Source organism: Bos indicus x Bos taurus, chromosome 28 (assembly GCF_003369695.1).
Source record: "Bos indicus x Bos taurus breed Angus x Brahman F1 hybrid chromosome 28, Bos_hybrid_MaternalHap_v2.0, whole genome shotgun sequence".
NCBI classification, from domain to species: Eukaryota; Metazoa; Chordata; class Mammalia; order Artiodactyla; family Bovidae; genus Bos; species Bos indicus x Bos taurus.
This window is the reverse complement of record NC_040103.1, coordinates 4,441,306-4,457,033: the sequence shown is the minus strand read 5'-3', so window position 1 is coordinate 4,457,033 and position 15,728 is coordinate 4,441,306. Positions and strand designations below refer to the sequence as shown.

General features: G+C 43.6%; 1 non-coding gene across 1 annotated transcript; it reads left to right on the top strand.

The window, feature by feature from the left end:
- The first annotated feature begins 2,133 nt into the window (after positions 1-2,133).
- On the top strand, positions 2,134-2,207 carry LOC113885654. The gene has a single exon (XR_003509304.1). It is a non-coding gene; the product is annotated as a small nucleolar RNA SNORD65 (small nucleolar RNA).
- The last annotated feature ends 13,521 nt before the right edge of the window (positions 2,208-15,728 follow it).

Here is a 15,728-nt window from a genome sequence, read left to right as displayed (position 1 = left end):
TCCTTTCGCAATGGACATTGTCTAAAAGCTCTAATAGTGAGATAACACGTGGGAAGTGTGGGCGCTCGTTCTAGACGTGCCATCCTGACCCCTCACTGTGGCATATCTTCATCTTCCAGTGATCAGTGTCCACTAGAGAGTTGGCAATCAGAGTGGGTTTGTGTGTCAAATGGCTAGAGCATTCAGAGAGGCTGCCTAATGTTATGCTGCATGAAGACCCATCATCCAGTGTCTTTTTAACCCGTTCTTTAAAAAAAAACTTATTTTTTGTTGGGGTATAGCGGATTAGCAATGTTGTAATAGTTTCAGGTAAACAGTGAAGAGATTCAGCTATACATACACATTATCCATTCTCCCCCAAACTCCCCTCCCATCCAGGCTGCCACATAACATTGAGCAGAGTTCCACGTGCCATACAGTAGGACCTTAACGTTTTTAACCTGTTCTTGCCTCAGTTTCCCACATGAAATGTAGAAAGAACTAACAGAATCTCTCAGAGATTTATTCACAAGATTTATTCAATTTATTCATTGAGGTATGCTCTTCCCCTGGCTGCTCTCCTCCTTGAATAGACTTTGTTCTCCATTAGAAATTCAGTTACTCAGCCATAAAAGGGAACGTATTTGAGGCGGATGAACCTGGAGCCTATTATACAGAGTGAACTAAGCCAGAAAGAGAAAAACAAATACTGTATATTAACACACACATATATATAATGGAATCTAGAAAATGGTATTGAGTAACTTATTAGCAAGGCAGGAATAGGGGTGCAGACATAGAAAAGAGACTTGTGGACACATTGGGGGAAGGAGAGGGAGGGACCAATTGAGAGAGTAGCACTGAAACATATATATTACCGTATGTAAAATAGACAGTGGGAATTGCTGTATGATACAGGGAGCTCAAACCAATGCTCTGTGACAACCTAGAGGGGTAGGAGGTGGGAAGGAAGTTCAAGAGGGAGGGAACATATGCATACTTATGGCTGATTTACATTGTTGTACGACAGAAACCAACACAACTTTGTAAAGCAATTATCCTCCATTAAAAAAAAAAAAAATTTTTTTTTTTAAAGAAATTCCGTATCTACACCTACTTCAAGTTCCTCCAAGAAAGAGACACTGTCCCCCACTCACTGCCTCTCGTTAGTTCACTAGTCTGGCCGCTTGGCCTCCCCACCCGCCACTTCCTCCCAGCAGCTTGGGCCAGCCTGCCCAGGCCTCTGGGGCTGACCATCTCACGTGACGGACACCATTGCTGCTGTCACTGTCCTCACACACCAGGGACAACAGTAACCACCACAGTAACTCATGACAGCCTTACTGTTGTTAGAAAGCTCAACAGCCTCAAGGCTTCTCTTTCCCGAGTTTTAATCTTCCCTGCCAGTGATTAGGAGAACCTTGCCCACCCGCTCTGTAGCCTCGTGCCTATTCTCTCATGGCTGACTTCCCATGTTGTCTGATCCGCATCCATTTCTGGCTCACCTTTCCCTAATGGAGGAAAAGCAACCCCCTCAAATGGATACACACCACAGCCTACAGGAGCTTATGGCACCCCCATCAACAAATCACATTCATAGAGGACAGAGCTCAGCAAATCTCAGGAAGTCACCCAGCAGTCCCAGAGTCCAAAGTGAAGAGCTTGCCTCATTCATCCAGTGCCACCCTCAAATGCCTTCCCAGGTAGCCCTCTGCCTGCGTGTGTTTCATGAAGAGTTAAGTAAATGTGTTCTTTTTGGGGTGGGGGGGGGCGGTGGTTGTGCTGGGTCTTCGATGCCGCACAGGCTTTCCCTAGTTGTGACAAGCGGGGGCTACTCTTCATTTTGGTGCACAGGCTTCTCGTTGCAGTGGCTCCTCTTGTTGCAGAGCCTGGGCTCTAGGGTGCACAGGCTTCGGTAGTTGTGGTGCAAGCACTTAGCTGCTCCACAGCATATGAGATCTTCCCAGACCAGGGATCAAACCAGTGACCATGCATTGGCAGGCAGATTCTTTACCACCGAGCCACAAGGGAAGCCCCAGTAAGTGTGTTCTTGAAACTTCTCTGGAAAATACTGTCAACTATACATGTCTCTATAAAGCTGTTCCTAGGGAAGAAAGGCTCACACATTTAGCCAATCTGAAATTTGAATCCATCCAATGATGAAATCACCCTCAAAAAGCTGGAATTACCGGCATATTGTGTAGTGATGAACCTATGAGTTTCTGAAGAAAAGAAAAAAAAAAAGGGGGGATGAAATTTGAATCTAAGAATCGATTGAGGATTCTTTCTCCAATTAGATGGGTGTGTTTGAGGGGCAAATCGTTTTGTTTCCTAGTTCCTGTGTTTGCAAACAAAAGGGAAACCAGTTGAGTGGCTATCAGACTCTCAGAGTTTGCAAATGATCAGTAAAAGCTTAAGAAATAACAAGATGGTCAGATATATAATATAACTAACATTTTAAGGAAATTTAGCTTTTAAAAAACTTTCACCAACTTCCATCACTAGTATTTCACACACAAAAAAAGCCTTTTTAACCTCAAAAAAGTAAATAGACACGACACCTTTCTTTCATGCACCCTGCATCCTGAATTATGGATATGATGGCTGGAGCTCTAGAAGCCATTTTAGACCTCAAAGCAAGAGCCACAGCCTAGGGGTGGTAAAGAAGAAATGAGGGATTAGTCTGGCTCCTTGACAATTTTGTGGAAATGTCATATCACACCTGAGTTGCCTTCTTTTGAATTTCTTTATGTGATAGAAAAAAAGTATCTTGTTTATGCTACTTACTTTACTATTTTCTTATAAGAAGTCAAATCTAAATCTATATATTTTTAAATTATTTTTCAGCACTGTGTATCTCATTCTTTTTTAATTTCTGTTTTTAGGGGTTTTATGAGTTAAAATGAACTTCCCCAGTGGTTCAGCAGTAAAGAACCCACCTGCCAATGCAGGAGACATGAGATGCAGGTTCCATCCCTGGGTCAGGAAGATCCCCTGGAGGAGCGCATGGCATCCCACTCCAGTATTCTTGCCTAGAGAATCCCATGGACAGAGGAGCATGAGGACAGAGGACCTATGGTCCATAGGGTTGCAAAAAGTCAGACATGACTAAAGCAACTTAGCATGCACACATAATTTAAAATAATGTAGAAAACTGATTTTGAAAGAAATATGAATTCACTGAGGAGATTTTGTTTTTAATGGTAAACAGAGTTTGGAGCCCACCAATATGGAACACAGAGCAGGAGGGGCCACCTGGATTCCAGACTGTTCTTCAGGTGTGTGAGGCTCATCTACCCTGCACATGTAGGGGGAGGGTGGCTAAGAAACCGTTGCATTCATCCTCTTGGTGGGATTTGGAGGACTTTTGATACCCGACCCTCACTTCTCAGTAAGCTAGCATCTCTGGCATGAATACGCTAAGGATATGACTCCCAGAAGGAGGAGGCAGACTACAGACCTGGTGGTGATCACTCAGGAATAGTTTCCAGTTTCACCAAGGATTTTTCCTGTTCCTCTACCACTCACTACCTCCTACCCACTAGGGTTTGCTTAGAGATTGACAGTCAACTTTTATTGTTGTTTCGTCAATAAGTCCTGTCCAACTTTTTGCAACCCCATGGACTGCAGCACACCAGACTTCCCTGTCCTTCACTATCTTCCGGAGTTTGCTCAAACTCAGGTCCATTGAATCAGTGGGACTATCTAACCATCTCATCCTCTGTTGTCTCCTTCTCCTTTTGCCTTCAGTCTTTCCCAGAGTCAGCTCTGCCAGGAGCCGGCATATTGCATATTGAGTGCAGCACTTTCCACAGCATCATCTTTCAGGATCTGGAATAGCTCAACTAGAATTCTATCACTGCCGGGAGCCAGCGTGAGGAACTCTGCCCATGACAAAGGTCATGAGGAAGGAGGCTCGGCATACGCAAAGGCAGGATTGAGCCTCAGGGGTCCCCCTGGAAATTCTCGAGCATCTACCCCCAAAACCAGAGTCTGCCTACTTTCTGCTTTGTGCTTTCACCTACACCTCTGACTTTACGGGGGGCTGCCCCCCACTACCTCTCTCTGAAAAAAGAGTTAGCTTACAGCTCCAGTTAATAATTCCTGGGTGTGACAGTGTTTAACCTACAAACTCCTTTGGAAATCCTCTAGCCTGCCTGAATAGGTTTTTCCGGCCACATGTGATTGTTCAGAGCCTCCCAACTGTGAGAGGCAGGAGATGTTCTAAACTGTCTAAACACAGATTCCTTTGAGTAGTTAAAAGATTGATTAGAAATTGTATTGGTGAAGGGTTTTTCACTTACTGGGCCAATGTTTGCTGCTAAGTCTCCATACTCCTTACCTACCGTGTCCTTGGCAGTGTATTGATTGATATAATGGGTGTATAGAAATGTAAGTAGTAGCCTCAACGTTTGTAACCTTGGACCCTTGAGTTAATTCTTTTCTTGATTGAGCCCACCTCACCTCTGCCCTATAGGAATGCAGCTTTGTCCAATGCTTTTTTGGAGGCTGGTGCCTGACTTTGGAATAAATCACCTTTAGAGAAAGATAAGTTTCTTAAAATGTTAACAGGCCTCCTGGCCAGAAGATGATGTAATTCACCTGAACTTTTGCATATGATAAGTTTGAAAGCCTGGCTTCAATTAGGACCAGGAACTGCTGTCCTTGCATGACTCCACCCCTTCCCCCATTATCCTCTATGCACAACTTAAGGTATAAAAACTACTTTGGAAAATAAAGTGCGGGCCTTGTTCACCGAAACTTGGTCTCCCCATGTCGCTCTCTCTCTCAAATTCTGGCTGAGTTTCCATCTGGAGCGCAGAACCCACCATGCTTGCTAATTATGCCTGGGCTTCTAAGATCCAACCAGGGAGGCCTCAGTGTCTCCTCTCCTTCGGGAGAACGGAAGGACGCCTGCGGCCTACGTAAGTGGTGCAAACTTCTTGTCTTGAAGTTTTATTGGTCTCCCGCGTAAACCAAGCTACTCAGCCTCTTTTCTCCACTGAATTTCCTCACTGAGCTATCCTTATTCTATTACTCTTTATATCTTTGATAAATATTTAAATAAATAGGTCGCCTATGCCGTCTCTCCTTCGAATACCCTGGATCAGCCGGGGCTGGACCCTGGCACAGCTCTTTTCATCAGGTGGCCAAAATATTGGAGCTTCAGCTGTAGCATCAGTCAACTTTATGGCTAGCCTAGTTTATGTGGAATTGATAAATGTGCAGCTGCCCACCTTCTATGAAAGCAACTAAACATGAATTCTACAGCAAGTAGACATTTTGAAAAATGATCCGTGTAAAGGATTCCTCCCATTCGTGCATGTTTACAGAACTACTCTAATGAAATAATGTATTTGACGTGGGTGATGTGTGATAGGGTCGATCATTGCTAGTTTTCACCTTCACTATGCCTGTTCTGCTCTTACTCATTTCACTACCCAAGCTGAGAAAGAAGATGGTCCAGCAGAAGTTCACATGAAGTGCCATAAGGAGATTTGCCATTCTTCAAAGGAAGTCATCCCCCCCAAATCAGAATCAGCCTTTGTCATTACCTGACTTTGCAGGAAATGACACGGAATGAGCTAGTGGTGTTGGGAGGACACTTGCTGAATTTCACTGCTGCTTTTGAAAGAGGCTTTTCTACACTCCTGTCACATCTGCCAGGAGCCACCCGAGGATGTTGGGCACCTGCCAAAGCTCTTGCTGAACAATGTTCAGCTCACTGACAGCCCAACTGCTCCTCTGGCCCAGGGCCAAGGCCAAGAGCTCCTCTGGCTGGTCTCCTCTGTGGGCCCTTTAGACAGCAATGCAACACACCACACTCAGACCACAGCCCTTCCCAGGAGACGCTGATGAAAGCACTTTCTCCATCAAGATATCGTCCTATCTCAGGGACTTCCTGCCTTCCTGCTCATAAAAAGCTGAGACTATTCTATGACTTGCTAGAAACTGTGGTTCCATAAGCAATGCCTGTGCACCCAGGAGTGTATACTGATAGCCATGCAGACACTCAATCCAGGGTTTACTATTGCTGCTAACCAGCCAGTTCAGTCACTCAGTCGTGTCCAACTCTTTGCCATCCCATGGACCGCAGCACTCCAGGCTTCCCTGTCCATCACCAACTCCAAGAATTTGCTCAAACTCATGTCCATTGAGTCAATGATGCCATCCAACCATCTCACCTTCTGTTTTCCCCTTCTCCTCCTGCCTTCAATCTTGCCCAGCATTAGGGTCTTTCCCAATGAGCCAGTTCTTCGCATCAGGTGGCCAAAGTATTGGAGCTTCAGCATCAGTCCTTCCAATGAATATTCAGGACTGATCTCCTTTAGGATGGACTAGTTGGATCTCCTTGTAGTCCAAAGGACTCAAGAATCTTCTCCAACACCACAGTTCAAAAGCATCAATTCAGCACTCAGCTTTCTTTCTAGTCCAACTCTCACATCCATAGATGACCACTGGAAAAACCATAGCCTTGACTAGATGGACCTTTGTCAGCAAAGTAATGTCACTGCTTTTTAATATGCTGTCTAGGCCAGCCATAGCTTTTCCTCCAAGGAGCAAGCTTCTTTTAAATCCATGGCTGCAGTCACCATCTGCAGTGATTTTGGAAGCCAAAAATATAAAGTCTCTCACTGTTTCTATTGTTTCCCCATCTGTTTGCCATGAAGTGATGGGACCACATGCCATGATCTTAGTTTTTTGAATGTTGAGTTTTAAGCCAACTTCTTCACTCTTCTCTTTCACTTTCATCAAGAGGCTCTTTAGTTCTTCTTCACTTTCTTCCATAAGGGTGGTGTCATCTGCATATCTGAGGTTATTGATATTTCTACCAGCAATCTTGATTCCAGCTTGTGCTTCATCCAACCCAGCATTTCACATGATATACTCGACATATAATTTAAATAAGCAGGGTGACAATATACAACTTTGACCTACTCCTTTCCCTATTTGGAACCAGTCTGTTGTTTCATGTCCAGTTCTAACTGTTGCATCTTGACCTGCATATAGATTTCTCAGGAGGCAGGTCAGGTGGTCTGGAATTCCCATCTCTTGAAGAATTTTCCAGTTTGTTGTGATTCACACAGTCAAAGGCTTTGGTATAGTCAGTAAAGCAGAAGTAGGTGTTTTTCTGGAACTCTCTTGCTTTTTCAATGATCCAGCGGATGTTGGCAATTTGACCTCTGGTTCCTCTGCCTTTTCTAAATCCAGCTTGAACATCTGGAAGTTCATGGTCCATGTACTGCTACAGCCTGGCTTGGAGAATTTTAAGCATCACTTTACTAGCATGTGAGATGAGCACAATTGTGCGATAGTTTGAACATTCTTGTAGCTTCCTTGGTGGCTCAGAGTTTAAAGCATCTGCCTCCAATGCAGGAGACCCAGGTTTGATCCCTGGGTTGAGAAGATCCCCTGGAGAAGGAAATGGTAACCAACTCCAGTATTCTTGCCTGGAGAATCCCATGGACAGAGAAGCCTGGTAGGCTACAGTCCGTGGGGTGGCAAAGAGTCGGACATGACTGAGAGACTTCACTTTCACTTTGAATATTCTTTGGCATTGCTTTTCTTTTGGATTGGAATGCAAACTGACCTTTTCCAGTCCTGTGGCCACTGCTGAGTTTTCCAAATTTGCTGGCATATTGAGTGCAGCACTTTCACAGCATCATCTTTTAGGATTTGAAATAGCTCCACTGGAATTCCATCACCTCCACTAGCTTTGTTTATAGTGATGCTTCCTAAGGCCCACTTGACTTCGCATTCCAGGATGTCTGGCTCTAAGTGAGTGATCACACCACCGTGGTTATCTGGGTCATGAAGATCTTCTTTGTATAGTTCTTCTGTATATTCCTGCCACCTCTTCTTAATATCTTCTACTTCTGTTAGGTCCATACCATTTCTATCCTTTATTGTGCCCATCTTTGCATGAAATGTTCCCTTGGTATCTCTAATTTTCTTGAAGAGATCTCTAGTCTTTCCCATTCTATTGTTTTCCTCTTTCTTTGCAATTGATCACTTAGGAAGGCTTTCTTATCTCTCCTTGCTACTCTTTGGAACTCTGCATTCAAATGGGTATATCTTTCCCTTTCTCCTTTGCCTTTAGCTTCTCTTCTTTTCTCAGCTATTTGTAAGGCATCCTCAGACAACCATTTTGCCTTTTTGCATTTCTTTTTCTTGGGGATGGTCTTAATTACTGCCTCCTGTACAATGTCACAAACCTCTGTCATAGTTCTTCAGGCACTCTGTCTATCAGATCTAATCCCTTGAATCTATTTGTTCCTACCACTGTATAGTTGTAAGGGTTTTGATTTATGTCATACCTAAATGGTCTAGTGGTTTTCCCTACTTTCTTCAATTTAAGTCTGAATTTTGCAATAAGGAGTTAATGATCTGAGCCATAGCCAGCTCCTGGTCTTGTTTTTGTTGACTGTGTAGAGCTTCTCCATCTTTGGCTGCAAAGAATGTAATTAATCTGATTTCAGTATTGACCAATTGGTAATGTCCATGTGTAGAGTCTTCCCTTGTGGTGTTGGAAGAGGGTGTTTGCTATGACCAATGCATTCTCTTGGCAATACTCTGTTAGCCTTTGCCCTGCTTCATCCTGTACTCCAAGGCCAAATCTCTTGACTTCCAGTCTTACTTTTGCATTCCAGTCCCCTGTATTGAAAAGGACATCTTTTTGGGTTGTTAGTTCTAGAAAGTCTTGTAGGTCTTCATAGAACTGTTCAACATTAGCTTCTTCAGTATTGCTGGTTGGGGCATATACTTGGATTAGTGTGATATTGAATGTGTGTGTAATTAGCACCTCCCTGTGAGGACAAAGAAACCCACAGGCAGCCAGGGGACGGGGGAGGGGATGTGGATGAATAGTCGGAGCACAGGGGAATTCTAGGGCAGTGAAACCACACTGTATGACACTGTCATGGTGGATACATGTCTCTATGTATTTAGCAAAACCCATAAACTGTACAATACAAAGAATGAACCCTAATATAAACTATGGTTTTGGGGGTAATAGGCTCACCAAATTGCAACTACTGCAAGAGATTAATAATAGGTTAGGGACTTCCCTGGTGGTTCAGCGGTTAAGAATCCTCCTTCCAATGCAGGGGATGCTGGTTTGATCCCTGCTGGGGAACTAAGATCCCGCATACCTTGGGGCAACTAAGCTCATGTACCACAACTAGAGAAGCCTCTGGGCCACAACAAAGAGCTGGCATGCTTCGACAAAGAGTCAGAACAGCTTAATTCATTAAGATTAAAATAATAGGGGAAATCGTTTGGGCCGGGTGCAGCCTGGGGAGGAGTACATAAGAACTCTGGAGACTTCCCTGGTGATCAGTGGTTAAGATTTCACCTTCCAACGCAGGGGGTGCAGGTTCGATCCCTGGTCAGGGAGCTAAGATCACAGATCACACACACCTTGTAGCCAAAAAACCAAAACATAAAACAGGAGCAATAGTGTAACCAATATGATAAAGACTTTTTAAATGTTCCACATCAAAAAAAAATTCTTTAAAAAGAAGAACTCTATACTTGCTACTCACTTTTTCTGCAAATTTAAAATTTCTCTTGAAAAAAAAAAAAAAGCCCACCAAAATTTTAACAATTTTAATAGGCTGCTCAATAGGCAAGGTTGGCCCACAAAAAATAGAGAGGGCACACAATAAGGCAGGGGGTGAGCACAATAGGTCTGTAGCCCTGTGGTTCAGGCACCGAGTGCAATCATTTTCCTGGGTTGGGAAGATCCCCTGGAGAAGGGCATGGTAACTTCTCCAGTGTTCTTGCCTGGAGAACTGTGTGGGCAGAGGAGCCTGGTGGGGTCCATGGGGTCCTTGGACATAGGGGCCCATGGGGTCGCAAATAGTTGGACATGACTGAGCAACTAACACATGAGTGTTACTTCAGAGAGAACTGGCGAAGAATAAGGAATAAGCCTATAAACTTGGCTAGAGAGCTGTCAAGCACGGTACCCATCGAAATAAAGTTAAATCAGTGTATCCTTTTTAATCCTAACTCAAGGGAAATGGGGAGGAGGAAATGAGGGCCAAAGAGGGAGGCGAGAAGACCAACATGTCTGCCAGTTGAGAAAAGCCTTAGATGAAAACGACCGTTTGGCAGTAGTGGCAAATAGAATGAGCAGAGTCCAAATGCCCGCATCCTGCTGGTTGGATGGTGCTAGAAGATATGTGAGTGTCAGGGCCACACAGGGAGGAGAACATCTTGTATCATGATCCTCAGGATGCCAGAGATCCTGAGGTTCACGGCTGTGTCAGATGTGTGTTGTCAGCTTAGAATCTGAACCACGTCCTTGAGTGGAAGCCAGACGCCTTGACAGATGGCAGAAATCTGCTGTTCCCAGGCACCCCGTCATCTGAGCAACTTGGCAGAAGGAGCGGGTGCCCTGTGCCCAGCTGGTAATCGTCTTATGTCCTGGGGCTTAAGGAGCCACAGCCCTTTGCAATTGTTCTTTCCAGGCAACACTTAAGCTGCACAGTCTGATTTAGTTGTTTAATAGCAGAAACTTCCCAGGTGGCACAGTGATAAAGAATCCGCCTGCCAGTGCAGGAGACGCAAGAGATTAGCGTTCAATCCCTGGGTTAGGAAGCTCCCCTGAGAAGCAGGTGATAGCAGGAAAGGGGTGTGGACATACAAACAAATACAGGGCTCTGGACTGCTGGGGAAAGACAAAGAATAGCCAACATGTGTATGTCCCTGGACTTTCTCATACTTGCCCAATATGTGTACGTCCCTGGACTTTCTCATACTTGTGCTCTTTCGCTGATGACAACAGCCATACGAGAAAGCAGGAAGGACTCCTTCCAATTTTTTTTTAATAAAGTGAAAGAAATAGCAGTGTCCACGACTGTGGTTAGTGAAAGGCAGCACATCCCAAACACTTGCCTGATCAAGTAAGATCCAGGGTCTGCATTCAGGGCTCTCGGTTCTTTGGAGAACATACATGGACATTAAAAAAAAAAAAAGTGAGGAGAGAACAGGATGGCGGAGGAGTAGGTGGACGTGGAGTACATCTCTCCACTGATACATCAGGAATACACCTTCAGACACAGAAGTGCATGCACAACACCAGCTGAGAGCAGACAGGAGTACCTGACCAGTGGAAAGAATATATAGAACCACGCAAAACTCAGTAGGAGGAAGGAACTGGGGGAAAAACAGGAGTGTTAGTAGGACTGGATCTGCCCTCAGAGGGTGGTGGAACTAAAGCAGGGGTCCAATCCCAGCATCAGGGCAATTGTCTGAGTCAGAGGGAAAACATTTAAGGCCGAGAGTGAAACAGCTGATCTGCGGCAGCCTAAATGGAATGAGAATCAGACAGTCCTTGCTGCAGCCATACATACCCTGGGCAGGGATGCAGGTCCCCTGGAAGGCACAAGGGCTGGGAGCTGGAGTTTAGGGATTGTGGAGCAATCCCAGGGCGAGGGCTGCTATTGACTTCAGAGTGACAGATAGAGGGGATATGAGGGAGGAGACTGTGGTGGGAAATGCCAGTGGAGGAAAGCCAGGCAGCCATGGAAACAAGGCGATACTGCTGAGTCACGTGTAGGGGGTGGAGCCATCACCATAGCCTCTCTCTCTCCACACACCAGCATCTGCAGCTGAACAATAGAGAGGCTGGCCCATCAAATGCCTGACACACTGAACTGTGGAGTAGAACCCCATCAGGGAGCTCCTTTAAGTGACTGATGTGCCATTCTACAGAGTAAGACCCCAACCAGGGGGGCCCCTCTATGTGCCTGATGCCTGAACAACAGAGAAGGACCCCAGGCAAGGGAGCCCTCTAAGTGCCTGAACTGGCAGAGGTACGAAGAAAGACTGGCCAAAGAAGCCTTCTGATCGCCAGCTACAAGAGGTTCGAAAAAAGACTCTTGATAGGGCCATAACTCCTGTGGCAGAGGCAGTCCATGTCCCTGCACACTTGGCACCACCAGGGTCCAGCAAGCTAAGCAGCTGCACCACATTCATGCTCAACTCTCACTGGGGCAGAGCTGCCATAAGCAAAAAAAGTCATACATCTATGCACGCAGGGTTGCTTTGGTAGTGTCCAACTCTTTGCGACCCTGTAGACTGTGGCCTGCCAGGCTTCTCTGTTAGAGAGGGGATTCTCCAGGCAAGAATACTGGAGCGTATGGGCTAATACTGGTTGCCATACCCTTCTAGAGCACTATATTTCCTGCTGCCCTAGCCACCAACTCCCCAGAGTACCTGGTGCTGCCAGAACCCCTGTGACCCAAGCAGCTGCACCACCTCCACACCTGGCCCCCACAGGGACAATCCCAAGCCCTCCAGGGCAGCCTCAGGAGCTAAACCCCAGTGGATGACCCACATGTAGAGGTGGAAATAAAACCACAATTGAAACCCAGGGGCATTGTGCTAAGGAAGAAGACCCAAAACTTTTCCAACCAGCTATACAAGCTGCAGGTTAAATCCACACAATGAACTAGGCAGACTCTGTGTCTATTGAATATATAAAAGGCCATTGAGAACTCCCACAAAAAACACAGTAGTTCCGATAGCTGTGGACATTGCAGGCAAGAACACACAGGCGTAGGACCAGACTAGAATCTGAGCTGCCCCCACAGCAGGTCCAGAGGCCAGCACAGTGTGGGATGGCATCCTAGGGAGGTGAGGTGGACTGTGACTCCCAGTGAGGGGAAGGACTCTGACAGCAGTGACTCAAGAAAAACATTTATTATTCCTACATTTTGACCTGTTCTGTAGATTCTTCTGGGCTTTTTTCTCTTTTTCGCCCCCTTTTGCCCCCCCCCCCCACTCTGTTGTAGTTGTCAATTTTATTGGCACTGTTTTAGTTGTCGATTTTATTGGCACTAAGAAATCCAATTAAGCTTTTGAGTTTTTTTTTTTCCCTCAGTCACATTTTTTATTGTTGCTATAAACTTCTGCCTCTACATTGGGCTTTTGCAGTTCTGTGGGGTTTTCCTTTTTATCCTTTTTTCTTTTCTCTTTTTTTAATTTTAATTTTTAATTTTTTAAACCTATTATTATTTTTTCTACATTTATTCCTTTTTTCTTTTCCTATCTTTTCCCCTTTCAGTTAATTTTTAACATATATAAATCTTCTTTATCTACCTCTATTTAACTTTACATATCTATTCTTTCTTTTTCTTTCTCTCTTTTCCTCTCAACATATTTGTTGGTTTTATTTTCATTGCTTTACTCCCCAACTGCACCTAGCTTTAGTTTTGTTTTCCAGTTTGTGCTTTAGTTAGCTTTGTTCTGCTAGATATAATTCATGGTTTCCTTTGTTCGCCAGGTCAGTCTATTGCACTTAATTTTTGTTGGACAGTTTTGATTTTGCTATGGGTGTATATGTATATGTGTATATTCAGTCACACTTTTTATTGTTTTTATAAACTTCTGCCTCTATGTTGGGCTTCTGCAGTTCTGTGGAGTTTTGCTTTTTTCTTTCTTCTTCCATTTTTTCCTTTTCTCTTTTTTTATAATTTTAATTTTTTAAATATAATATTATTTTTTCTACATTTATTCCTTTGTTTCTTTCTTTCCTTTCCTCTCAACACATTGGTTAGCTTTATTTTCATTGCTTTATTCCCCACTTGGCACCTTATTTTAGTTTTGTTTTCCAGTTTGTGCTTTAGTTAGTTTTGTTCTTAACTGGTAAATATAATTTTTTTATTTCCTTTGTTTGCTGGGTCAATCTACTTTACTGTTTTGGTTGGACTGTTTTGACTTTGCTCATGAGTTTATAAGTGTATATTCCATTATTTTAATTATTATTTGCCTGATTTTGTAACTGCCACTTGTCTGGGGTTCAACTTTGGTTTCTCACTATTGGATATTTGTTTTAATCTCACTTAATGCCATAACAAACCACTTGTGGAACCTTCGTTCCTGACCAGATATCCAGCCCTGAGCCTTTGGAGTGAGACCACTGACTTCAAGGCCCTAGACTACCAGAGAACTAACCCTAGGAAGTATCAAACAGTGAGAACTCAGACAAAGGAAATCACTTGAATAGACGACCTGGCATCACCCAACCACTAGTAGCACCCTGTGCAGGACGCCTCATCTAAACAACAAACAAAACAAAAATATAAACCCAATCATCAGCAGACAGGATTACCACCTCACTCAGCCTTGCCCATCAGAGGAAAAACAAACAGACAAAAACACAGCACAAATCTCACCCTATACAAACCTTATGCAAACCACTGGACCAACCCTAGGAGGGCAGAAACAAAAGGAAGAAAGAATTCAATTTTCCTTGAAGCCTAGGAAAAGGAGAGCTCAAACACAATAAGTTAAAAACAGAATAATGAAACAGCAGAGAAATACTACACACATGAAAGAACAAACTAGAAACACAGATGTCCAAATAAATGAAGAGGAAATAGGAAAAAGAATTCAGAATCATGATAGTAAAGATGATCAAAAACCTTGAAAACAAAATGGAGAAAATGCAAGAATCAATTAACAAAGACCAGGAAAAATTAAAGGATAAACATACAGAGACAAACAATACAATTAATGAAATTAAAAATACTCAAGAAGGAATCAATAGCAGAATATCTGAAGCAAAATAATGAATCAGTGAGCCAGAAGATAAAATGGTGGAAACAACTTCTGAAGAGCAGAATAAAGTAAAAAGAATGAAAAGAGCTGAGGACAGTCTCAGAGACTCGAGTGAGTGAGTGAGTTGAAAGTCGCTTAGTCATGTCTGATTCTTTGCGACCCCAAGAACTATACAGTCCATGGAATTCTCTAGGCCAGAATACTGGCATGGGTAGCCTTTGCCTTCTCCAGGAGATCTTCCCAACCCAGGGATCGAACCCAGGTCTCCCGCATTGCAGGCAGATTCTTTACCAGCTGAGCCACAAGGGAAGCTCCAGAGACCTCTGGGACAATATCAAATGCACCAACATTCAAATTACAGAGCCCCCAGAAGAAGAGAAAAAGAAAAGGTATGAGAAGATTTTTGAAGAGATTATAGTTGAAAATGTCCCCAACATGGAAAAGGAAATAGTCAAGTCCAAGAGGCACAAAGAGTCCCATACAGGATAAACCCATGGAGAAGCATGCCAAGACACATACTAATCAAACTAACAAAGACAAAACACAAAGAAAGAATATTAAAAGCAGCAAGGGAGAAGCAACAAGTAACATACAAGGGAAACCCCATATGCTTAACTACTGATCTTTCGGAAGAAGCTCTGCAGGCCAGAAGGGAATGGCAAGATATATTTAAAGTACTGAAAGGGAAAAATCTACAAACCAGATTACTGTACCTGGCAAGGATCTCATTCAAAATTGATGGAGAAATCAAAAGCTTTTCAGACAAGCAAACGTTAAGAGAATTCAGTACCACCAAACCAGCTTTACAACAAATGTTAAAGCTTATATAGCAAAGACTTGTATAGTCAAGAACTATAAGAGAAGAAAAAAAGATCTATAAAATCAACCCCAAACAATTAAGAAAATAGCAATAGGAACATATATATCAATAATTACTTTAAATGTAAATGGGCTAAATGCTCCAACCAAAAGACACAGACTGGCTGAATGGATACAAAAACAAGACCCATATATATGCTGTCTACAAGAAACCCACGTCAGAACTAAAGACACATATAGACTGAAAGTGAGAGGATGGAAAAATATATTCCATGCAAATGGGAAGCAAAAGAAAGCTGGAGTAGCAATCCTCATATCAGACAAAACAGACCTTAAAGAATATTACAAGCGGTAAGGAA